Here is a 26,248-nt window from a genome sequence, read left to right as displayed (position 1 = left end):
TTACCTTCTCTTTTTAACAAAACCAAAATGGACATAATTACTCTCACTGCTAAGATATTTACCATTGTTGCCATATTGGAATTAGCTTTCTAGACTTTTCTTTTTTGCATAGGTCTATACTTTTTAATGTAAAGCTACATGTACTGTTTTCATTTTGACTCTTCCCCTACTTGATGTGTGATGACCACTTGCCTACCACCATCACATCCCCGCCCGCACGCCCCGTAGCCGAATGCGTCCGCAGAGTACGGGCACGCCATTCTGGGTCGCAGGCCGCCTTTGGGGTGATGCTGTCGATCTCAGAGCATCATGGCTTCAGGTTTTGGGGCTTCAGTCACATTCTTTAAATACTGTCAGAGGTGGCAGATCATCTTCTGAAGGATGGCTTTGATTTTTAAAGCGAGTCAGTCATTTTATGCCACCCAGTGCCATATGCTGGGCAAAGCCAGGCTTGACTTGTGGCTTTGAGATTAGGTGTATCTGGGTGACTTGTAGGGGAGGAAAGAGGATGAGAGGGAATACTGACCAGACAACTCTGACGGCCCCACTAGGCTGTACGCTTGGAAGCCATGAGCATTGTAAGGGTAGATGCGGTCCTCAAAGCTTCGGGACTGGCGGGCGTCAGAATCTGCTGTGGAGCCTGGTGAAAATGCCCGTGAGGCCAGGGTTAACAGGGCTACGGGGGAGAGAGGGTCAAAGGGGACGTGGGCCTTATCTGTAGTTGTAGTAGCTGCTCGTTTCCTAGTCAATGCCTGTGCCTCGTTCCTGCTCGACTTTATTTGGGATGGCCATGTGCCCAACTAAAAAAGTCTCTTCCGCGGTCTCCCTTGCAGCTAGGAGTGACCACGTGACACAGTTCCGGCCTGTGAGATGGAGGCGCAGGCCCCTGGGCAGGGAACCGCTTCCCGAAGGAGCAGCAAAGCCCTTTGGCCCTGCCTGTTTCACGCCTCTCGTGGAGCACAGCTGCGGTCCGGGAGGAAGCCACAGGCCGGGATGCAGAGCGGGGAGACGACATGTGGGTCCTTCGTGTGGTCCTTGAGTGGCTGCCTCTCCAAATGACTGCTGCACAATAAAATGTCAGGGTCATTTCTGTTCTCACTTTATGTATGAGAATAATGAGGCTGAAGAAGGTTAAACAACGTTACCCAGTCTTTTAAGTGAGATTTGCATCCAGCACTGCCTGGTTCCAAGGTGTGTCCCTACCCTCCCGCCCACCTCCGGGGGTTGGGGGATGTCTCTTCGTCCCGCAACACAGTCGCACTGCTGCAGGGAGCACCAGAATGGAGGGCTTGAAACTGTCTTTGACACGGTTTCCCACTGCTGTCCAGGGACAGCATCACCGCAGTGCGTATCTCCCCGGGAAGCGAAGAGAGGCATGGTTGCTGGCATATTTGTCAAAAAGTGGGCTTATATCTTTTTGGTCTTGTCTTCTTCTTTTGAAACAAAAATTCTTTAAATTAACATTGACTTTCTAGGGTTAAGTCATTTAAGAATTACTAGAACATCTCACCCCTGAAAGATAATTACGGTTGTTTTATGAATGTGGAAGACATACAGCTTGTAAGTGCTAGAGTGGTCTCCTGTGAGTTACTGGAACTCATAGTATCCATGTTATACCAAATTGGCCATCTAGGGCTGGTAGAATGTATCTGTAGCTCATCAAGGCATTAGTCAGCACCGTACATTCATGACAATGAAGTACTCACTGGCTGGCTGGTCTTTGGGTGAGAGGGCCCCTTAGGGCATTTCACATGGGTAATTGGAGACCTGTGTGCCAACAGTGATTTTCTGATGGGGAAGAGCATCTTACTCTGTGAAACAGGAGGTCAGTGTACTTGAGACCCTCATGGGGCCGGCAGCCTTCTGTGGCTGAAGTGTGGCTTTGTGTTCCGGCCTGAGTCTGGCATTCCAAATAGGCGGCCTTTGAGACTGCACTCTGTTATGTGTGAAGCATTCTGGGAGACACTTCAGTCTGTTGCCTTCAAGGAGCTCCTTTTCAGGTGGTGGAGAGAAAGCAGATGCCCAAGTCTCTGCAATAGCACCTATCGCCGCCACCCCCACTTCTGTGAGGGCTATCATGTGCCAGGCCTTTATAGATGTCCATTTAATTCTTACAAAAGCTTTGCGAGGTGTCGGTATTTTTGTTCTGTTCTATAGATGTAGACGCTGCGGGCCAGAGAGATTCAGTCCCTTGCCCAGGGTCACATCGCCAGTGAACAACAGAGCCAAGTTTGAGCTCCCGTCAGGTTCCGAGCGTCGCCTCTGCGTGGCGTCGCCTCCTGCGGCGCTCTGCCCTGCTGGGGGGCGGTGTCGGAAGGACGGTGGGCGAAGGCCGCTTTTGACTGGGAGAGTTGGGGAGGTCTTTGTAGAAGAGTCAGGATTTAAAGAGTTTGGGGTGATTAAAGCTAAGTTTGGAGAAGGTGGGGTATGTCAGGGAATCAGGAAGAGTTTAGTTAATTAAAATATGTTTTTCCTGGTGAGGACAGGGAGGACAGGAAGGAAATGAAGCTGGGAAAGTAACTGAGACAAATTCTGAAGGGTATCAATACCGGGCTAAGTTATAGGAAGAGCATTTCGCACTTTTGTAAAACTTTTGAAGATGTTATATATTGTGCTGTTCATTTTTCCTTAATATAAGAATGGTTGCAATAAGTTAATCTGAAAACTTAGTGTTAGGGAAAAAAATCATTCTCCTTCTGGTGCAATATCTTTTGTTCTACCTTTACTCAGGAAGTGTGGACTGTGAATCTCATTGTCTTTCCCTTTTTGCCAAGGCTACCAGGAAGCCCAGGATTGATTAATGTCTAATTGTACCGTCTTACCTCCCTGATTCTTGGTAAAATAATTTCACCTTTTATTTCGTATGGTTTCTTATCTTTTATTTTATTTGTCATGGGTACAAATTATTAAAAACGTTGATAAATTCTTTTGCAAGTAGGTAGGATATATCTTCTCAATGTGTTTTAATGCTTGGTAAAAAGAAACTTGGACTCCCTTGCACTATCATAGGCAGAAGCAGAAAGGGACTGGAACAGGGCAGTAAAATCACCAAGGCTTTCTTAACATATTGATAACTACTTGCAAGAGGCCGCTGGGAAGGGCATTTCATCTCTTGGGCAAGGAATGGAATTCGTCCCTGGCTCCGCCCAGAGTTGCAGGGTATCGGCGGGGCCGGCCAGGTGTGCTTCCGCCAGGGGGCTCTCCTCCGCAGCCGCGCCGCCCCGCCGAGCTGGCCGTCATGTCCTTGGTGCGGCTAGGCCGCTTTTCTTTCATCTTCGCAGCATTCTGTGATTTGATCATTCCCTAGCACCGCCAGGTTTTTGCTTCTTTAAAATTTTATTGATTATGCTATTACAGTTGTCCCATTTCCCCTCCCCTTTATTCCCCTCCCCCTCCACCGCTCCTCCCCCCAGCATTCCCGCCCCCCCTTCCTTCATGTCCACGGGTAGTACATGTAAGTGCTTTGGCTTCCCCATTCCCTATACTATTCTTAGCCTCCCCCTGTCCATTTTGTACCTACTATTTATGCTGCTTATTCCCTGTGCCTTTTCCCCCATTCTCCCCCCAATCTTCATTTCTACAGTTCTGTTCCTGTTCTAGTTGTTTGCTTAGTTTGTTTGGGTTTTTTTTTTAGGTTCAGTTGTTGATAATTATGAGTTTGCTGTCATTTTACTGTTCATAGTTTTTGATCTTCGTTTTCTTAGATAAGTCCCTTTAACGTTTCATATAATGAGGGCTTGGAGATGATGAACTCCTTGAACTTGACCTTATCTGGGAAGCACTTTATCTGCCCCTCCATTCTAAATGGTAGCCTTGCTGGATAGAGTAATCTTGGATGTAGGTCTTTGCCTTTCATGACTTTGGATATTTCTTTCCAGCCCCTTCTTGCCTGTGAGGTTTCTTTTGAGAAATCAGCTGATAGTCTCATGGGAACTCCTTTGTAGGTAACTGTCTACTTTTGTCTTGCCACTTTTAAGAGTCTCTCCTTTAATCTTGGGGAATGTAATTAGGATGTGCCTTGATGTGTGCTTCCTTGGGTCTAACTTCTTTGGGACTCTCTGAGCTTCCAGGATCTCCTGAAAGTCTGTTTCCTTGGCCAGATTGGGGAAGTTCTCCTTCATTAGTTTTTCAAGTAAGTTTTCAATTTCTTGCTCTTCCTCTTCTTCTGGCACCGCTACGATTCAGATGTTGGAAAGTTTAAAGTTGCCCCAGAGGTTCCTAAGCCTCTCCTCATTTTTTTGAATTCTTGCTTCTTCATTCTGTTCTGGGTGAATGTTTATCTCTTCCTTCTGCTCCAAATTGTTGATTTGAGTCCCGGTTTCTTCCCCTTCACTGTTAGTTCCCTGTATATTTTTCTTTATTTCACTTTGCATAGCCTTCACTTCTTCCTCTATTTTGCATCTCTACTCAACCACTTCTGTGAGCGTCCTGATTACCAGTGTTTTGAACTGTGCATCTGATAGTTTGGCTCTCTGTTCATTGCTTAGTTCTATCTTTGGAGCTTTGATCTGTTCTTTTATTTGGGCCATATTTCTTTGTCTCAGCATGCCTGTTACATTGTAAGGGGTGGAGACTTAGGTATTTGCCAGGGCAGGGCAACACCGGTCCTGCCTTGTGATGCTGTGTGGGGGAGGGGTCCAAAAGGAACCGTGTCAGTTGCTTGGCTCTCAGCCAGCTATCAGTCACTTCGCCCGCTACCCACAAGCAGATAGGGCCCTTCTGGTGCCGATTCCCAGGTGGGTGGGTTTGTGAACATTCTAGGACCATGTGGGTCTCTCCAACAGACTCTCTTGTGAGGCTGGGAGTTTCTCCTGCCTCTGCAACCCCCACAGATTTTTACAGCCGGAGGTTTTGAGGCTTCCTTTTTCCCGTGCTGGAACCCTGGGTTGTGGGGTCTGTCTCGCTCTCCAGCCGTTCTTCCCGGTGTATCCGCATGCAAATACGGGACTGCCCAGTCCGCCAGCCACTGCCTTGCCGCGCATCCTCTCCACCGCAGCTGCCTGTCTCAGCCCCTCCTACGGGTCTGGATGAATGTTTCTTCTTTAACTCCGTGGTTATCAGACTTTCACACAGTTCAGTTTTCTGGCAGTTCTTGTTATTTTTTGTTTTTAAATTGGTTCTTGTCCTTTTGGTTGTGTGAGGAGGCAAAGTATATCTATCTACACCTCCATCTTAGCTGGAAGTCCCGAAAGAGAGCAGGTTTTTGACTCTTTTCAGGAAAGCGGACTAAAGTTTGTGTGCCAGCAATTCTCTATACCCTACGTTCCTGGAGTAGTCAGGGAAGCGCTCAGTAAGGTGGTTCTTCACAGTGAGTGGAGTGTCAGCATCCCAGACCCACAAGAAGAGGCTGTCGCATGGTCTGATGGCCTTGAGGACGTCAGGCTTGGGGGTCTCATTTCTTAAGACCCAGAGGGGAGCGATTAGCGAGGGCGCTCTCGCCTCCCCCCGTGTGCTCAGGCCTGGGCCCTGCGCGTGTCTGTCAGGAAGTCACAGCGCCCTCCCGCGAGGGCTGCTGCACATCACTGTCGGTAGGGACTGCCTTGCTGCTGTGAAAATTCATGTTGTGTTTAGCTTTTTCAAGTGTTCTTATTAACAGCGGTAGTTAATGCACCTGGAATCTCTAGGGGAAGAGCAGTATCTGGGGTCGGGGGTTCATCAAGAAACTACTGAAAGTGTGTGCACATTTCTGGAAAGGTCTTACCAGATTCTCAAAGGAAATATATTCTCAGTTTATCCAGAAAGAGTTAAGAACGACTACTCTGAAAACATGACTTCCAATGGCTTTTTCCGGACATTCTTGAATGTCCATATGAAACCACTTCCCCCACAGTCTGCTGCTCAGAGCAGCTCTGAGAGAAGGGATGCAGAGGCCTCCAGACCTCCGGGTAGGAGGCCAGCACCGGAGGACGGTGGCACTGGCTGTGCCGCCACCTGCCGAAGCCCCTTACACTCCAGTGCAGTGCAGTGTCCAGTGTGGAAGGGCCATTCTTGTCCCCCCAGCCTGCAGCTGCTGAGTGGTCAAGGCTTTTATGTTTCCTGGCTGTGCTCTTGCTCTTTATTTATTTTTTTTTAATTTAAAATTTTTTTATTGACTTGAGAGCAAGTGAGAGAGACACCCATTTGTTGTCCCAATTACTGCTGCATTCATTGGTTGATTCGTCTTATGTGCGCTGACTGGGAGATTGAACCCGCAACCTTTGGTGTATCGGGGTGGCCTCTAACCAGCGAGCCACCCGGCCGGGCTGTGCTCTTGCTCTTCCCCTTCCCCACTGTGCCGGCCACTGAGAGCAGCCATACAGTGTCCCCCTTTGAAGTGGCAGGGGAAAGGCCTGCTTTCCAGGCTGGTCTTGGGGAATATCTGCAGGCTCGGTCTGAGGAGCCATACCACTGAGGCTTAGGACAAGCTCCTAAACCAAATGCGATTTTTCTCTGTGGTCTGGACTGGAGTCACTTGATTTTGCTTTGCCTTGCTCTCTTCTTCCCAAGCTCATGGACACAAAAGCACTTCGGTGAATCTGAAATGGAAGTGTGTTCTCTGGTAATCACTGAGGAATGTCTTTCCCGAATGGCTACCGTGAGTGTGAATAGCTCTACAGGAACCAAACCAAACCTAGGATATGGACAGCAGCTCTTTATAGTCCATTCTATTCGACAAGCATTAGTTGAGTACCTACTCTGGGCTGTAGAATTCTAGTGTATCAGAGAAGGCGGGTCATGAGGAGCCATTGCCTGGGGGGTTAGGGGCTGTGGGAGAATTGGCCAGCAGGGGCCTGGGTCCCAGAAGAGCCCAGTTCGCGCAGCTGGCGTGTGCTTGCCCCCACGGGGGCGGCCAGGCCCCGCTGGGAAGAGCAGCGGAGCTGGAGCTGAGAGTTAAAGGAAGGTGCGGCCTCCTGTGCTCTTTGGCCCTTCCACTCTCTGAGCCGCATTTTTCCCTTGGGGTTGGTGTGCACATAAAATTTGATGCTGCCTGTTTTTCACTGAGCATTCCTGTACCAGTTTCCACTTAGCAACTTGGCCAAAGTAGTTATCATTTTTAAAAGCTACACAGCATTTTTTTTGCCTTACTGATGTGCTGTTGTTGCCTAGCCATCTCTCATGTGTTAAGAGTAACAGAGTTTTTCTCAATTAGGCGTCTGCAGAATCAGCTCACTCCCCTTCCCAGCTTATTTCCTTAGGGGTATATTGCTGGGTCAAAGCCGTGAGTGTCTTATGCCTTTCCTGCTGAATTACTTTTATTATGGAAGATTTCACACATATATAAAAGGAGGAGGACCATTATGATGAACCCCATGTATTTATTAGCAAGTTTCAACCCTTATCAACTCATGGCAGTTTTAGTTCATCTGCAGGCCCACAAACTTCTTCTGTCTTGGATTATTTTTCAATAAACCCTAGGCGCCATGTAATTCATCTGTAAATACCCATGTGTGTATTTCTAAAGGATGTCAACCGGTGGTCACTGGTGCCAATTCAGTTCAGGGTACAGTGAAGAAGGAAACTTTATTTAGGGCAAAACAGCTCCACTGCGACACGGCGGGCGGCTGTGAGGCGGCCGCTCCCCTGCTGGACAGCCAGTCCGCCCGCCCTGCCCTTAGGGGGAGATGCAGCCTTCAGTGAGGAGGGGCAGCGTGCCCCCTAGTCAGAAGGGAGCTGGCTTTTGTGGACAGAACTTCCTGCCCCAGGCCCCGATTGGCCTGTTCTCATGCAAATGAGGACTCCAGATCCTCACTTTGATCCACAAGTTTGATCCCAAAGGCACTTTCCTGACTGGCCAGAGTAGAGCCACTCTGGTTGGTTGGAGCCCCTGTTCGGTGGGGAAAGCCTCGGTCCTGCTGGTTGAAATAGGATTCCAGAAGCTTCTTTACAAGGACTGGTTCAGTGGCAAAAACAGTGGCAGCCACAGTTCAGCGCAGGCTTCTCCGTGAAGTGCAGTTTGTGTGAGAGACTGGTTTTTAAAAAAATTTGAGCCCAGTTAGACACCAGGAGAGCTTCTTGGTTGTTGTACTTTCTCAGGGTTTCTAAGGATAAGTAATCTTTTTTTTAAGGTTTTATTTATTTATTTTTAGAGAGAGGGGAAGGGAGGGAGAAAGAAAGGGAGGGAAACATCCACGTGTGGTTGCCTCTCATGCGCCCCCTACTGGAGACCTGGCCCGCGACCCAGGCCTGTGCCCTGACTGGGAATTTAACCACCGACCCTTTGGTTCGCAGGTTGGCACTCAGTCAGCTGAGCCACAGCAGCCAGGGCGGGATAATCTTTTTAAAAAATTATTTTTTTTAGTCCTCACCTGAGGATATATTTATTGATTTTAGAGGGAAAGGAAGGAGGAGAGAGAAAGAAACATCGATGTCAGAAACAGGAACCAGTTGCCTTCTGTACGCAACCTGACCTGGGATCGAACCTGCAAACTTTTTGGTGTTTGGGGACGACACTCCAACTAACTGAGCCACCAGGCCAGGGCAGGAATGTTTTTAAAAGTATAACCACAGCTTCATTCCCACATATAAAAAAGTAAGCATAATCCCTCATATGATAAAATATCTAGTCATCTAACTGAAAATTTACTATTTCCCAGTGTTCTCTGTGGTCATTCTCAGGAGGCGGGTTTTTCACACCAGCAGGTTCTCCAGGGAAGGTTTCACCTGACATCCGCGGGGGAATGGGAAGGAGGAGGGGCCTCTGCTGCGTAGCCCGTGCGGTCTGTGCCGGGTGCGGTGGGGAGTCCTGTCCACCCTTCCCTCAGACTTCCCTGGGAAACCTGGCTGTGTCACTATATCCCCTTAGGCTGAGGGATAAAAAAAGATACTGTTTCTTCGGTGTCAAGAAGCTAGATAGATACTGTGTTTCTTTTTCTACCATAAAAATTCCAAGATGCTAGGAAAATGCCTGCCATCCAGTGGGAGCTGGATTTTGATCGTGTTACTTGCATGTGTCCCTTGGCACGCTTTGGCGTTGTCGGCAAGGTGACCCAGTTAGAACGTGTTTAAAGTCACATTGTCCTTAATAAGTTATACAGCCTGTGTGTCATACCTCCGTGAATGCTGAATATTGTACAAATAGAAATGCATGCTTGTGTTGCGTCTCTTCTTCCTATTTAAACACGGTTGGATTTAAATGTAATCTCCCTGTTCGTTCTCGCTGTTGGTTTTCCTGATTTTTCCATGTTAGGGATAGGAGCAGTTTCCCAGGCGATTCAGGAGCCGGCTGCGTTTGGCTTTGGAATGCAGATCACGTGCGCACACTGTGTCTGCCTCTCCCGGCCCGGACTGGCTCCTCGCTTGGTGCCCTACCAGGTGGCGAAAGCAGAGCCATGGGTTGCCCGCGCTAGGACGAGCGGGAGTTAATAGGGAAGCCAGGTCAGGGTGCAGATGCCTTTTCAAGGACATCAGGATTAGAGGGCTTTGATCTTTAGGGAAAGTAGGATTTACTTATGTTCAGGACAGCCTTATTCCCTGTGCCTATTTTTGATGGAAGAATTAAATAACTGGATTTAAGTTTTGGGTATAAGTTTGCCATTTTTAGACTTAGTCTTTTGTAATACAATATCCCCTTTCCATCTTTATAAAACAATAATAGAAAAACATTTTTTATTTATTTTAATGTTTTACTAATTATGCTATTACAGTTGTCCCAGTTTTTTCCCTTTTGCCTCCATTCCCTCCATCAGTTCCCCCCTTAGTTCATGTCCATGGGTCATGCATATAAGCTCTGTGGTTTCTCCATTTCCTATACTATTCCTAACCTCCTCGTGCCTGTTCTGCACCTACCAATTTGTACTTCTTAATCCCTTCACATTTTCCCCCATTCTCTCCCTTCCCCCTCCCAGCTGATAACCCTCCCCGTGATCGCCATATCTATGTTTCTATTCCTGTTCTGGTTGTTTGCTTAGTATGTTTTTTAGATTCATTGTTGATAGTTGTGAATTTATTGCCATTTTAATGATCATAGTTTTGATCTACCTCTTCTTAAATAAGTCCCTTTAACATTTAATATAATAAAAGCTTGGTGATGATGAACTCCTCTAGCTTAACCTTTTCTGGGAAGGACTTTATTTGCCCTTAGAATCTAAATGATAGCTTTGCTGGATAGAGTAAGCTAGGTTGTAGGTCTTTGGTTTTCATCACTTTGAATACTTCTTGCCAGTCCCTTCTAGCCTGCAAAGTTTCTTTTGAGAAATCAGCTGATAGTCTTATGGGAACTCCTTTGTAGGTAACTCTCTGGTGTTCTCTTGCTACTTTTAAGATTCTCTCTTTATCTTTTAACCTTCGGGATGTTAATTATGATGTGTCTTGGTGTGGTCCACTTTGGGTCCATCTTTTTCTTTGTTTGTTTTTTAAAGATTTTATTTACTTCCCTTAGAAAGGGGAAGCGGGGGAAGAAAGAGAGGGAGAGAAACATCAATGTGTGGCTGCACCCCGTGCGCCCTCTGCTGGGGACCTGGCCTGCAACCCAGGCACGTGCCCTGACTGGGAATATAACCAGTGACCCTTTGGTTCGCAGGGCAGTTCTCAGTCCACTGAGCCACACCAGCCAGGGCATCTCTTTGGGTCCATCTTGTTTGGGACTCTCTGTGCTTCCTGGACTTGTATGTCTGTTTCCTTCGCTAAATTAGGAAAGTTTTCTTTCATTAATTTTTCAAATAAGTTTTCAATTTCTTACTCTTTCTCTTCTCCTTCTGGCACCCCAATGATTTGAAAGTTGGTATGTTTGGAGTTGTTCCCAAGGCTCCTTAGCCTATCCTTGGTGTTTTGGATTCTTTTTTCTTCTTGCTGTTCTGATTGTGTTTTTTTCTTCCTTAGGTTCCAAATCATTGATTTGATTCTTAGCTTCATCCATTCCACTGTTGGTTGCCTGTAAATTTTTCTTTATTTCACTTAGTGTAACCTTCATTTCTGTTTGGGTCTTTCTTATGCTATTGATGTCCCTGATGATTTCCTTGAGCACCCTAATAACGAGTGTTTTGAACTCTGCATCTGATAGATTGCTTATCTCCCTTTTGTTTAGTTATTTTTCTGGAGTTTTGATCTGTTCTTTCACTTGGGCCCTGTTTCTCTGTCTCCTCATTGTGGCAGGCGCCCTGTGTGTGTTTCTGTGTGTCAGGCAGAGCTGCTCTGACTCCCCGTCCTCGCAGTGTGGCCCATTGTAGAAAAGCGCACCGGTGAGCTGGATGGGACAGAGCCCGAGGTGGTTTGCAGTCCAGTTGTGATTTTTGCTGTGGTTGTGCAAGGAGGTGAGCCTGGGGTACCTGTGCCTCCATCTTGCCTGGAAGTCCTCAGAAAAGCATTTTAAAGAATAGCCTCTAATCCAAATAGTTTGACACATTGATTATTTTCACTTTTTTGTATTTCTCTTCCAGACATTATTCATATGCAACCTTTTTGGAAAAACAATTCTGTGTCTTGTTTTCTTTACATCATAAAATATTTCTATATGTTTTAATAATGATGACTTATAATGGCTATAAGTATAATTACTTATAATTAATGGCTATAAGTAATATAATTACTTATAATGGTTATTCTGTTGAGTTGATAAGTGTTTGGGTTGACCAAAAAGTTCATTTAGTTTTTTTCGTACGATGGCTCTAGTAGTGCCTAGTTGTCTTCCAGTTCATTCGAAATGATTTTGTTAGATTGTATTGTGACAGCTGTCAATATCGGCATGCATTAAAAAAAGAACTTATCAAAATTGGCAAATTTTGTGCAGCTATTTTAATATTGAAGGAGGAAAATATACAACACTTTTTTCATATTATGCTTTACTGTTTGAAGAAAGGTGAAAACACAGCCAAAATACAATAAAAGATTTTGTGCATTGTATGGAGAAGGTTCTGTGACCGATCAAACATGTCAAAAGTGGTTTGCAAAGTTTCTTGGCACTATTGACATTCTGGCCAAATAATTCTTTGCTGTGGGTCTGTCTTATGCATTGGAAGATCTTTGGCAGGAACCCTGGCCTCTACCCACTTAGAAGGCAGTAGCGGGAGAGAGCCGACATACTCAAAACATCCAAATCAATACAGTTATTGATGAAAATGAAAATACATCTTTTATTTTATGGAAAAAACTAAACAGACTTTTTGGTCAACCCAATACTTAACCATCACTTTTCTACATTTCACATTTGGGAAGTTTTAAGAATTTTAAATGATACTATAGTGAACATACTCCTTTAATACTGTGTTGAACATGTGGGTACTTTCCCCCTTGTTTTCAACGGCTTCATTGAGATATAATTCACACGCCATGCAACTCTGCCATTTACAGCGTGAGACTCGGCAGCCTTCAGCACGTTCACAGCTGTGCGGCCATCAGCGCGTCAGCTTTTAGAACGTTCCCATCGTCCCCGCTAACAATCGCTTCCCATTTTTCCTGACCCTAGGCAACCGCTAATATGCTTTGTCTCTACAGATGTGCCTATTCTGGACATTTTCTTTAAATGGAATCATACAACCTGTGGTGCTTTTTTCCCCCGCTTAAAATATTGTGATAAGATGCACATAAGCACAATTTACCGTTTTAGCCATTTTAAGTGTATAGTTCAGTGGCACTGAGTATATTCAAATGTGTGCAACCACCACTGCCAGCCGTCTTCAGACCCCTTCGTCCTCCCTGTCGGGAGCTCTGTCCCCTGGCGGCACTAACTCCCACCCCGCCCCCGCCCCCAGGCCTGGCAACGCCCTCCCGCCCTCTCTGTGGCGGTCATTGTGACACCTGTCCCAGGAAAAGCCCTCTTCTAAACCTGGTCCCTTGACTGGGACCGGCAGCACTAAGCGTTAAACATCTAAGAGTTGACACCTTTAAACTTAGCGGCACATGGATTTTTGTGTTTTAGAGTGTCAGAGTGTTCTCTGTGGATCTCTCTGAAAATGAAACATCTTCGTAGGAACATTTTTGTAAAAGCATCAGAGTAAAACAGTAATTGTCTGTAAATAACAAAGACTTTTAAAGAGGTTAGAGTTCAGATACATACGTCTTAAGATCCCTTCTCTATGAACCCTCTGCAGTGCATACACACCTTTTGCAATATGCACGGAGGGTCTGTAACTTATATGTGTCTTTCCACTTTTGTCCTATCTTTTCTCTCCTTATTTTGAAACCATTTTATTCTAAGGCATAATTATTTTCCTTTTTCTTTGTCAATTTTCTTTGTCCTTTTTCTTAGGCCTCTAGTCTTAGGGAAAAGCAGCTCATATTTGAGCCTCTCTGTGATGGGTGGCTTCTGGCTGCTCCCCACAAATGCCTGCAATACTGCAAAGGCTCTACTGGCCGCAGGGAGGGTGTTTCTCTGCCTAGTTCTGAAGGACAGCTCTTTGCCTGGCTCGTCAGAGTGCTGTGGCTTTCCTGAGCACAACAGGTGTGAGCCCTGGGGACCTTTAGGGAAGTTTTCTCCAGGCTTAAAGTTTTGTCATCCCACTCTGAGGCAGGAGACCATCCTTTTACTGGCTTATGGTGACGTCTGCTGTCCCTGGCTGCTCCAGGAAGCCGACCAGCAGAAGGCAGCCCTGTGCTGGTCCAGCCTGCCGCCGCTCTGGGGCAACTTGGGGTGGCCTCTTCGCCCTGCCTGGGGGCTGCGGGAGTGCCTGGGAGGCCGCCACCTTCCCTTTCGCCTTGTGTGCGTGCGTCCTTCCCCGAGGGACTGTCCGCACGATGCATGCACGGAGAGTTACTGTTCACTTTTCCTGCACACTCACCGAGCGCCGGTTCCTCGCTGTGTGTTTCATCTCTCTAATTCATTGGCGTGACTACTGGCCCATTTTACAGATGACTAAATGGAAGCTGAGAGTGGGTAAGAAATTTGCCCAGGGTCAGATGACCCAGGGACTGACCCCTGAAGTATTAGATTCAAAACCTTGCCTTGGACCGGCGCTGCCCGGCCTCCCCTCCTCTCTGAGCAGTTTCTATCAACCTGCCTGCTCCCTGCCGCAGTCCTGCGCTGTGCCCTCCAGCCCAGTCCTGCGCTGTTCCCAGAGCGCCCCTCGGTTCGGTTGGGAAGCCCCTCCCATCGGCTCCTGCAGAAAGCCCAGCCTCCTCCTAGAAAACGAAAGGGCTCTCCCCGCCTGCCTCCTCTCTCCGCTTCCCTGTCAGCAGCCCAGTGTTTCCGCCCAGCCTGGGCAGCCTTCAGACCTCTGCTCAGCCCGTTCCTCCTGCCTCCCCCTCCTCCAAACCCCTGCTCTTCACCTCACCGGGCCCTTCCCTCAGCTTTCACAGGCCCGTCCTCTCCCCTCTTCAGCATGATTATCTATCCCTCGGTCATCTGCTGGCCCGTGAGTCTGTCTGTCTTTCATACGCTCTTTTTCCAACGCTCCTCACACTGCGCACTGGCTGCTTGTTTGCAGGTCTCCTGCCTGGTGACCTCCCTATAGGTAGGTGATACCTCTTGCTTACTCTTTCCACCCCACCCTAGTAGGGTGCCTGGAAGGGAGAGGCCTCTTAGTTAAAGTTTTCAAATTGAACCTGGAAGCCTTTGGGCGGCCTTGCCTGTTCCCCTCCCCGAGGACGGACACCCAAGTCCTCTCTGAGCGTGCACGTCTCTGCGGTCTGGAGCAGCCGGACCAGGGCTGGTGCGGGGGCAGTGCGCAGTGCCAACAGCGGGCCGCCTCCCCTCTCAGCGTGCACGGGAGCCAGGCGCACGGCCCCCAGGAGGTGCTCTGGGAAAGAAGCAATTGGCGGCATAGCCGCTGAGCTTTAATGCGGTTCTACCCTGAGCACCAGCTCCCAGGGGACCTTTTATCCTCCCAGTGGCCCACCTGCCTGGCTGTTGGGGAGCAGCTCCCAGCGGAGACAGCCCGCTGGCACCGCTGCCCTGGCCTGGGCCTGGCCCCACAGGGGCCCCTCTCTCCCGGTCACCCGTTGCTGTCCCAGCCCGAAGTCAGCGGCTTCCCGGCTCCCCCTCACATTCCCGTGTGCGCCATGGGTAAAACCATTCCATTAAGTGCAAAGACGGGAATGTATCAGACCAGTGGCTCTGCTTGTAGGGAATACACCCCGAATGCATTTTAAATCTGTGGATCCTCCTCAAGGGAATTCCAGCTAAAAAAAACTTGGGTCAACAGCCTCTGGCCTGTGTGCCAACAAGCTTCCCTTTTCTCTGTTGTTTGCCTGGTCTGAAGGGCCCCTTTGTTTGGGACGTGGGAGGGTGTGATGTCCTCATTAGGCCTGGTGTGGGACCTCGGCTGCCACGGGCTGCTCTTCAGAACCGAGTGCTCCAAGCAGGAGGCTCCATTAGGAGTGGTTTTGTGAGCTCTCTGGTTTGGAAAGAAAAGAGAAGATTTACAAGGTGGGAAACAAAATACAGCGTGGCATCCGGATTGGCTACTGGACAAAAACGGGCATTAGTAGAAGAACTGGAACATTCCAAATGCAGTGTGGAGTTTAGTGAACAGTACTGTGCTAATGGTCATTTTTTAGTTTGGACAAATGAACAATGGTTATGTAAGATGTTGACATTAACAGAAACTGGGAGAAGGGCATATGGGGACCCTTTATATAATCTTTACAACTTTCCAGTAACTCTGAAATTACTCCAATATTAAAAGTTGATTGATAAAGAAAAGACAAGGCAAAAAGGCTCATCCAGCAGCGAACTGAAACTGACCCTCCATTGGGAGCCTCTCTGACACTCTGGCCCCAGGGTTTTGGCCTTCGCCTGCGGCGTCAGGGGCTGGGCTGCATCTGGGGACCCTGCACCAGTCTGCTCCTGAGGCAGGGGGTCTGCTTCGCCGCGCCCCCCCACCCTCTGGGGTCCAAGGCCAGGTCTGCCAGGAAAACCTGGGTCACGTGGTTGGCAGTGCTGCCACCCGCCAGCTGTGCACTGTCAGTCAGCAAGCTGGGCTCCGTGTCCTCTGCCGATAGGGAGGCGGCCGGCCTGCCTGGACAGGGGAGAGGCCTACGTAGGACAATGCACGCAAAGAACTAGGCCCAGACCTGGTGTGGGGCTCGGCGAACATTGGTTTTCATGGTCCCCTGCGCGTGTGCGCGTGTAAGAAATGAGCGCTATTTCCTTGAAGACTTGAGATCGGTGGCCCAGTGGGAGCTCGGAGGTCACAACGCTGCCAGTGGGAGGCCAGCTGTGCTCCCTTGCCCCCCACTCCCATTCCCAGAGATCCAGGGGAGGCGACGCCTGTTTTGAGTAACTCATGGGGAACCTCCCTTACCAGAGGCCTCCAAGGCCTCTTGCAGTTTTAGCATTTGGATTTCAGGAAATTGTGCCATGGCTGCTACTTCACCGTGAGGGTGGGCCAGGTTGTATGGGGGCTTCCTTCCGGAATGGGAGCCCCTGGTGCTGCTCTGGGCTTGGAGCGCTCCTGGCTCAGAAAGCCAGAAATCAGAAAGGCTGGAGCTATTTGCAAGATCCATGGACACTGAAAGTGCGGGCATGGCTTGTGGAGGGCTGCTGCTCACCTGTAGGTGGCAGCGGAGACGTGGTAATGCCGCCGGCAGGGGCGCGGGGGGGTGCAGGGGGAGTCCCTTGGAGAAGAGCGGTCGGTCGTAAAAGTCAGAGTGGTGACCACGGTGTGGAGGGCGGCGTGGAGGGCCGTTGCTCTGTGTTCGAGGCTTTGTCAAATGCTTTGTGTGTGTTATTTAGTTTACTTTCAGAACAATAATGTAGGAAAAGTGCTATTATAAGCACCTTGGGCAGATGCCAGAAGAGCTTAGAAAGGTCAAGTCACTGCTCTGCGTCACGCAGCAGGCAGAACTGGGACTCCCCGCAGTCTGAGTTCAGACCCCTGCTCACACTCTCCGCTGCGACGCCCATGTCTCCTGCCTCTGAGCGCAGCGGGCAGCGCAGGGGCGCTGGGGTGCTGGGAGCCTAGCCGATCTCCCCAGAATGTCCAGCGCCTGTCATCCCAGGGCCTCACCCGTCCTTCATTTATGAAGGACTCTTGTCGCCGTAAAGTCGGGCCTGCGTGAGGAGATGAAGACGTCCTGCCTTCGTGCAGCTTCAGGTTTAGATACGGAATCTACCGGTGTCTTGTTAAGCCAGCAAGATTGGAGGAGCCTCTCACAACGGCATTAGCACTGTTTTGGAAGCGCAGCCGCCGCATGGACGATGCTTCCAGGTGCTGGAGCCCGACAGCAGGTCTCCTGGGGGAGCAGGGAGGAGGCTTCGGAGGGAGGCTTTGGTGCAGGCTGCCCAACCACAGAAGCCTGGAGTGGTCTCCTCAGGGCCGGAAGCAGAGACCCAAAGTCCCTTGGCGTCTGGACTCTTCCCGACGCTGACGTGGTTCCCCCACTGACCCTCCAGCAGATGACTGCCTTCCTGTGGAACGAGGACTCGGGCGGGCCTTCCCTGCGGCTGGGCGTGCTTTCGCAGAGGCCGTCGGGGTGTGTGAGAGTGTACATGCGCCCAGGGAGCCTGCTTTTCCCCACTTCTGTTGGCACAGAATTAGAAGTCCTAGCAGAGCGATCAGGGAGGAAAAAGAAATGAAAAACATTCCAATGGGAAAGGGAGAAGTAAAATTATCTCTCTTTGTAGGTGACATGAACTGAAGTGTAGAAAACCCTAAATATTTCATGGGGGAAAAAAAAACCCTTTAGAAGTAATAAGTCCAGCAAAGTTGAAGGAATACAAAATCAGCACTAAAAATCAGCTGTTTCTATCCACTAACAATGAACAATCCAAAAAGGAAATTAAGAAAACAATTTCATTTACAATAGCATCTAAAAGAATAAAATCCCTAGGAATAATCAAGGAAGCAAAGGCTTATTTATACATGGGGAAACTACAACACCCTGCTGAAAGAAATGAAAGAAGACTCAAATAAATGGAAAGACAGCTCATGTTCATGGATTAGAAGATGTAACATTTTTAGGGTGACACTACTACTCAAAGCAATTTATAGACTTCAATGCAATCCTAATCAAAATCTCAAATTTTTTTTGCAGCAATAGAAAAAAGCTATCCTAAAATTCATATAGAAACTCAAGAGACTCCAAATAGCCAAAACAACCTTGAAAAAGGAGGCCAAAGCTGGAGGACTGATACTTCCTGATTTTAGAACTTAGCCCTGGCTGGGCATTCAGTTGGTTAGAGCATCGTCCTGATATACCAAGGCTGTGGGCTCCACATCTGATTAAGGCAGATAAAAGAATCAACCAGTGAGTGCATAAATAAGTGCAACAAATCGATTGCCTTCTCTCTATTTCTTCCCCCACCCTTTCCTCTCTCTCAAATCAATAAAAAAAATTCAGAACTTACAGTAATCACAACACTGTGCTGTTGGCAGAAGGACAGACATAGAAACCAGTGGAATCAAATAAAGGCCTCAGACATGAACCCTCCCAGATATAAAGAATTGATTGTCCACAAGGGTGCCAAAAGCATTCAAGAGAAAGGACGGCCTTTTCAACAAAAGCTGGATATTCACACATGCCAAAGAATGAAGTTGGACCCATACCTTAAAATGGTCAATTTTTTTGGTCATGTATATTTTGCCATAAAATCACCAACAAGAAGAAAAGTGCCCACAGGCCAGCATGCTCTCAGAGTGTCATGGTGGGGAGCTGGCAGGCGGGGGCGGGGGCAGGGGTTGGAGGCCATGCAGGCTGTTACCTCGTTTGGCAGGAAACCTAGGGCCCAGAGAAGAAAAAGGGACTAGATAGTCCAGGAGCTCCAGGTCATCACTGGCAAAGCCAGAACTGGACCCAGGGTCACTGGCACCCCCCACCGCTTGTCCCCTCTCTGCTGAGAGTCCCAGGAGGGCTGGAACGAGTTCTGCCTTACCCTCCCTGGTGTCCCCGGTGCTCAGCGTGCAGTCTGCAGCCCACTTGTGTTGGCTGGGTGGCGGCTGGCCTGCCTTGGCCTGGGGCAGGGTTCCCAGCCCAGCTGCACGTCACATGAGTACCTCGAGCCGGGCAGGTGCTGAGTAGAAGGAGGGGCGGGGCGGGGGGGGGGCGGGGGGGAGCACAGGCAACACTACTTTTTAAAGGCTTCCTGGGGATTGTAACCTGCAGCCAAGCTTGGGAACCGCTGCTCTGTACCCTGCCTTTCCTGGCACAGTCTCCAGTGGGTGCAAGGGACAGGCTCAGCAGGCCCTCTTGGGCTTCGTGCGGTCTCTGGCTGGTTTATTCCGGCTTCTCTGGTCCCGTGTGCTCCGCCCAGAGAGTCATGTCACAGCGTGTGTGGCCATTAGTTCCCTCCCAGCTTCCTGGCACCAGGGCGCCATGTCAAAGCCACCCAGGATGCCGTGGCTGTCCTCGGTTCTGGGCGGCCACCCGGGCCTCCCCCTCTCCACAGCTCTGAGGTCCGTCCCCAGCACATCTCCGGGCCTGCCACTTTGAGCAAATGGCCTGGGAACTGTGGGGTTTCCTTTTGCCTTAAAGTTACAGAGACCGCTGCCTCACAGTGGTCTGCAGGCTGGTTAGATGGCGGTTTGTGCATCTCCCTCCGGCCCTGCTTTCTTCCTTCTAGGAGGGACAACAGAGGAGTGGGGACAGCTGCCCGAGGAAAGGACAGAGTAGGGATGCATATTTAGAATTCATTCTCTTGACTCCCCAGTGGAAGGGGAGCGTCTGCAATTAACATTCAGGAAGCATGTCAGGAACCTGAAGCAGGGGGCAGTAATGGCTTTTTGGTGGAATGTCGAGTTGATTTTCCCACCTGCCTGGCAGCCACCAGCCCACCTCACCAGCACACGGCAATCCAGAAGGCTCACCTCGTATTACTGGCGCATGCTATAAGGTGAAGAACCTTTCTTCTCTTTTCTCCACACCTGGCACAAAGCGACCCTGAGCGCCGTTCCTTTGTTCTGGTACCTCTGGGTTCCTACCCACACCCCTGGTGGCTAGAGAGGTAGATAATTTGGCTGCCTTTTCTCTATTCTCACCAAAGGGATGTTGCTAAATGCAGAATGCTAAAACCAGCTCTCTTTCTCCTTCTGGTGCTGGCTGCTTCTGATGTCACTATATTTAACATCACAGTATAGAAAGCAGCAGCCAAGAAAACCCAGCCACTGGATTGTGAGGCTCCTCCCCTCAGGACTGCCTGGACTTCAGACCGCGTGGGGCGGAGGGGCGGGGGGGTGGGGGGGCGGGGGGCAGGGAGGCCCCCCCCCGGGAAGCACTGTTGGTGCTGGCAGGGCCGGAGCTGCAGGGCATCCCGGTCCCCAGCCTGCACCAGGCAGGAGGCAGCGTTTTCTGAGTAGAGGAAATGTCATGGCAACAGTATCAGGACGACACACTCTTTCACTCTGAATGTTTAATGGGAGTTGTATGTCTCCCTGGCCAGCACTGATCTGCTCACCCCTGCCCTGCCCAGCCCTGCTCTTCCCTCCCCTGCCCAGCCCTGCTCTTCCCTCCCCTGCCCAGCCCTGCCGGCTCCTGTCCTGCCCTGCCCAGCCCTGCCCAGCCCTGCCCTGCTCTATCCTACCTTGCTCTGCTCAGTCCTACCCTCCCCTGCCCAGCCCTGCTGGCTCCTGTCCTGCCCTGCACAGCTCTGTCTAGTCCTGCCCAGCCCTGCCCAGCCCTGCTTGGACCTGTCCTGCTCTGCCCAGCCCAGCCCTGCCCAGCCCTGCCCAGCCCTGCCCTGCCCAGCCCTGCCCTGCCCAGCCCTGCCCTGCCCTGCCCTGCCCAGCCCTGCCCAGCCCAGCCCAGCCCTGCCCAGCCCCCCCAGCTCAGCCCCCCCTGCCCTGCTCCTGGCCGTCAGCATATCACCAAGACCTCGGAGAGGTCAGTGGTTTGCCACCAGGGGCTAGTAGGGATGACTTGCCTCATTGCTTCCTGAGCATCGTGTTTCTGCTGTTGCAGCAGGATTTATTTCAGGTTTTGACAATTCACATGACCAAAGAAATGAGATTGGACTTCGCGCCCTCTGGCCTGGGGCAGGGTGGGGTGGCTGCAGTTCCGGGGCAATCAGACACAGCTTTGTCCCCATTGCCAGGAACGCTTTTATGAGGAGAGAAAAATAAGAGCTGATTCGAGTTCCTTTGTCAGCATGACTCCCCTCGTCTGTTTCAGCAGAGCCAAATACCCTGGTTGTGTCTGTGTGGCATTTCAAGCAAAACGAAAAGAAAGAAGCATTCTTTTGGGGTTGGTTCTTCATAATCAAAACAAGTTTATATCTTTTAGCGTGAAAACTCAGAACCCCAGTAATTGAGTGAACGCACTGGCCCCGAGGGTGAGTTATCGTGCCTTTGCGCCTCTTCCCTGTAGTCTTAGTGGAAGAGAGAGGGTGAATATAAGGTTAATGGATTCTGCTGCTAAACTGAACTTGGAAATGAGATTTCATTGATTTAATATTTCCTCTATTAACCTCCCAAGACAGTGTCCCTTGTGGCCCTACCAGAGCGCAGCCTTGGTGCCTTCTTTCCCGTGAGAGCCTGTGCCGTTGCCTTTGCTGTGGCAGGGACAGATGACAAGAGCAGGATGGCCCTTTGGCCAGCTGGCCTCTCACCCTGCTGGCCGAGAGCGGTGGCAAACCTAGGCCTGCAGGCAGAGCCGCCGTACCAGGGTTGGCCCGGCTCTGAGCAGACTGCGGGTCTGAGGCGCAGACACCCCTCTGCTGTGGGTGGCTGTGGCGAGAGCCACACCCTCTAGGGGTGGGCACCGGGAAGGAGAGGCTGTTTGGAGGCCCTGTGCACGGCCAGGAGAGCAGGGGTTGCAGGCACAGGCCATGTTGTCCACACTGCTCCCTGTTCAGGAGCTTTGCTGTGGCTTCCAGACAGCCAGGGTCTCCGCCACCCCTGGGTGAAGCTCGGTCGGCAGCGCTGGTGGCGCTGGGTGCTGCCTCCTGCTGCCTGCCCGCCCCTGCCGCCTGTGGCCCCCGCCCCCAGGCGTTTGTTCTCTGCACTGCGCTGGTGCTGGGCCTGCTTCCTGGGTGCCGGGCCCTCCCCTCCCCTTCCCACCTGGCTGCGCTCCCCTCGCCTCCAGTTTCCCCTGCGGGTCCTGTGGTGCCACCTACAGGTGTGTGATGTGGCCTCTCTCCCAAGTGAGCGCGGAAGGTTGGGGAGGTGAGTGGGTCCCTGGGGCCTGTCTGGCTCCGAACAGGCCCCGCCGGGGGTTCTCATCCTTCTCTCCCTCTCTGCGCACATGCCTTTCCCTTCTTTCTGGCGCATGTGGGACACCGCCTCTGTCCCTGCAGACGGCGCCTTCTGTGGGCTTTGGTTAAGGGTTCTGCCGACCTCGGAGCCCCCTAGTACCTGGCCCGGCCGCCTGCTCGCCTGGCCTTGGTCGGGTGCTGTTTCTCACTCTCAGTGGGTGGGTTTGCTCCTGCGGGCGGTAAAGAGTCTTTGGGTGCTGAATAAAGAGGGTGAAAATGTTGGCATATATCTTTCTTGGTAAAAATTAAAACAGTGAGTCCTTTTAATGCAGAATGAAGGCTGTCACAAATACTTGGAGCAATAGCACTGTTTTTGGAGTGTGTTGTCACTGTGAGTACAGCCTCTGCTTGGATATGCGAGTCTTGGTATATTATGTAAAAAACAAGTATCACTTCTCCATAGCTGCATCCAGTAAAACAAGGATGCTCCCGGCGTGTACAGAGGTCATCTTTTATTGTTTAAGTATCAGTGTGGGTTGTGTGAAGCTTTTGTTAAAATGGTGGTAATGGTGCTCCTCTCACAAGTTGTACAGTTAGGATGGGGCCGGTTTAGACTTCATCTAGGATATCAACTTTGCGTCCGAACCCTGCCTTTTCTGGCACGTGCCTCAGCATCAGGCAAATGCCTAGGCGTCAGGGACCTACAGGCCTGGGGTGGAGTCCCGGTGCCGCAGCCGCCCCAGGGTCCGCGTGCCGTTTGTCCCCTGCCATTCGAAGTGTGCGATTCATCAGCGTGATCCTGGCCTAGGACCCAGCCTTCCGGAACCCCATGTCCTTATTTTTAAATGTGGGCAGGAATAATGCCCACCTTAGGAGGTCTTTTTTTTTAATTAAAAATTAATTATGTTAAAATACACACACAGTCTGCCATCTTAATCTTTTTTAAGCGTTCTAATCTCCAGGACTTTTTCATCTTGCAAAACTGAAACTCTGTACCTATTGAACAACTCCCGGTTGCTCCTCCTGCAGCCCCGGGCAACCTTCATTCCCCTTGCTGTCCCTTAGGAGTTTGACCCTTCCAGGTACCTCATATAATTGGAATCACACAGTATTTGTCTTTTTCTGTTTGGTTAATTTCACTTAGCATGATGTCCTCAGGGTTCATCCATGTGTCAGAATTTCCATACTTATTAAGGCTGAATAACATTCCATTGTGCGAATGCACCATGTTTTGTTTTATCACTTTGTTCATTCACGGACACTAGGGCAGCGTCTACCTTTTGGCTGTTGTGAGTGATGCTGCTGTGAGCGCGGCTGTCCGAACGCCTCTTGGAGACCCTGTCCTCGGTTCTTTTGGGTGCGCACCCAGAAGTGGAGCTGCTGGATCAAGTGGTGATTCTTTTTTAGTGTTTTGAGGAGCTACGTTCCCCAGCAGCGGCCTCGCTTTATGCCCCCGCCCCCGCCGACGGCCTGCCCGGGCCCTCATTCCCCCGCCCCCTTGCCACGCCTGTTCTGTCCCGGTTGGTTTTTTTACAGCGCCCGTCCTAATGGTACAATGAGGTGCTATCTCATTGTACTTTTGATTTACAGATTCCTGCTCCTTGATGATACTGAGCATTTTTTTATGTGCTTGTTGACCATTTAAATATCTTCGTTGAAGAAATGTCTATTCTGATCCTTTTCCCATTTTTTAATTGAGGTTTTTATTGTTGAGTTGTGAAAGTTCTCTAAATATTATGGATATTAACTACTTACCAAATTTGTGATTTGCACATTTTTTCTCACATTCCATGGGTTGGCTCTTCACGCTATTGAGTGTGTCCTTTGATGCACAGAAAGCTTTTTATTTTTATGTAGTCCAGTTTATCTAATTTTTTCTTCTGTTGCCTGTGTTTTTGTGTCATATCCATGCAATTACTATTAAATCCCATGTTAGAAGGCATTTTTAAAAAATGTTTTCTTCTAAGAGTTTTACCTGGTAAGTTTACGTCTTTTATCCATTTTGAGTTAATTCTCTTTTGTGGTGTAGGAAAAAGGTCCACTTTCATCCTTTGGCATGTGGAGATCAGTTTTCGCAGCACCATTTGTTGAAAAGACTGTGCTTTTCCACTGAATGGCCAGGAAGTCGTTCTGTGGTTGAAATAAAATATTGTTCACAAAGCACCTAACACCCTGCCTCACTGTGTCTTAAAAAAGTGATGGTCCCTCTCTCTTCCCCCTTATTCGAGATGTAGTTTTTAACTACTGAAGTTGATTATTAAAATTATAATAGCGACTACCAAGTAGTACCGACTGTGTTAGGCTCTATTCCAAGGGCTTCTCTCACACACACACACACACACACACACACACACACAGCGTCACACTAATCTTCACTCAAGGATATGTTTACTGATTTTGGGTGGGGGAGACATCTATGTGAGAGAGAAACATTGATTGGTTGCCTCCCGTACATGCCCTGACTGGGATCAAACCTGCGGCCTTTTGGTGTGCAGGATGACGCTCCAACCAACTGAGCCACCTGGCCAGGGTGGGCTTTACACTGAAATGTCGTAACAACTCTATGGGGTTGTTTATAAATGAGGAAACGGGGCACAGAGAAGTTAAGTAGTTTTCCCAAATCACATAGCTGGTAAGCGGTGGAGCCTGTATTCAAACCCAGGTAGTTTGGCTTTAGAATCTGTGGGCTAGTAAACTTAACATCTCCCTGTTTGGGTGTTTTTCTTTTGGCTGGGTGCAGTAAACTTTATTGAAGGTGCATGACAGGGCAGGGCTCCCTAAGCCCCTCCCCTTCCTCAGGGGTCCTGGGACGGAATCTGTGGCGCTCAGGAGATTCTCCGTGTGTTGGGCATTGATTTGGGCGAGGACTCCCTAGCAGCTGAGGGCCTCTCCTCCTGTCGCTGGGGCTGGTGGTCCAGGGGGCTCTTACTCCTTGGAGGCCATGTGGACCATAAGGTCCACCACCCTGTTGCTGTAGCCAAATTCATTGTCATACCAGGAAATGAGCTTGACAAAGTGGTCACTGAGGGCCATGCCAGCCCCAGCATAGAAGGTGGAGGAGTGGGTGCCACTGTTAAAGTCGCAGGAGACCGCCTGGCCCTCAGTGTACTGCAGGGTGCCCTGGAGGGGCCCTCCGATGCCTGCTTCACCACCTTCTTGATGTCATCGTATTTGGCAGCTTCCTCCAGGTGGCAGGTCAGGTCCGCAGCCAACACATTGTGGGTGGGGACACGGAAGGCCATGCCAGTGAGCTTCCCATTCAGCTCGGGGACGGCCCTGCCCGCAGCCTTGGCAGCACCAGTAGAAGCAGGGACGGTGCTCTGGGCAGCCCCTCGGCCATCAGTCATAGCTTCCCAGAGGGGCCATCCACGGTCGTCTGGGTGGCAGTGCTGGCACGGACTGTGGTCATGAGTCTCTCCACAGTGCCAGAGTTGTCACGGTGACCTTGGCTGGGGTGGGGGACAAGCAGTTGGTAGTGCAGGAGGCGTTGCCAACAACCTTGAGTGAGTTGTCATGCTTGTTGTGGTTCATACCCATCACGAACATGGGGGCATCGGCAGAAGGGGCAGAGGTGACGGCCCTCTTGGCTCCACCCTTCAAGTGAGCCCCGGCCTTCTCCATGGCAGTGAAGACACCGGTGGGCTCCACAGCATGCTCAGCACCGGCGGCAGCCCATTGGATGTTGGCGGGCTCTCGCTTCCAAAGACGGGCCTTCCGTTGCTGGCAAGCCTCCTGCTTTTACCTTGACTGTGCCTTTGAACTTGCCATGGGTGGACTCTTGCTGGAACATGCAAACCATGTAGTTGAGGTCAGTGAAAGGGTCACCGATGGCGACAGTATCCACTTTGCCAGAGTGAAAAGCAGCCCTGGGGACCAGGTGTCCAATACGGCCAGACCGGTCCACTCCGCCCTTAGCACCACGTCTCAGGGGCGTGGCTGCTTTCACCCGGCTGTGTAGGAAGACGTGGCCGTCCGCCGTCCGCCATCCGGGAGGAGCAGAGAGCTTTGAGTGATTTTTAGTAGCACAGGCCTGTCATGAGCTTTCCAGTCTGGAGTTTGGCGAACGGGGGACAGTGTTAGGACGTCGGCCTCCAGGCCCAGATCTCAGGCGGGGGGCTCTCTTGTCAGAGCAGGACCCGCAGAACTGCTCTGTTGGCTCCGACCATCTGTTTGGGAGAGTGTGGTGGTTCTGGTCCCTTCCTGTTTCCTGCCAGGGCCCCTTGTTCAGGAGAAAGTCAACTGGTTTTCCGCCCTGGCTGGTGTGGCTCAGTA

The 26,248-nt window shown here is 50.2% G+C and overlaps 1 protein-coding gene across 3 annotated transcripts in view; it reads left to right on the top strand.

The window, feature by feature from the left end:
- Positions 1 to 26,248, top strand: part of TOM1L2 (target of myb1 like 2 membrane trafficking protein) — a 117,666-nt gene that overhangs the window by 39,999 nt on the left and 51,419 nt on the right. The window lies entirely within an intron of this gene.

The sequence above is a fragment of the Pteronotus mesoamericanus genome, unplaced genomic scaffold (assembly GCF_021234165.1).
Source record: "Pteronotus mesoamericanus isolate MK-2021 breed Mesoamerican mustached bat unplaced genomic scaffold, CSHL_Meso_final contig_22, whole genome shotgun sequence".
Lineage (NCBI taxonomy): Eukaryota > Metazoa > Chordata > Mammalia > Chiroptera > Mormoopidae > Pteronotus > Pteronotus mesoamericanus.
Note: the sequence above shows the minus strand (reverse complement) of the source record. Positions and strands in the feature narration are given on the sequence as shown.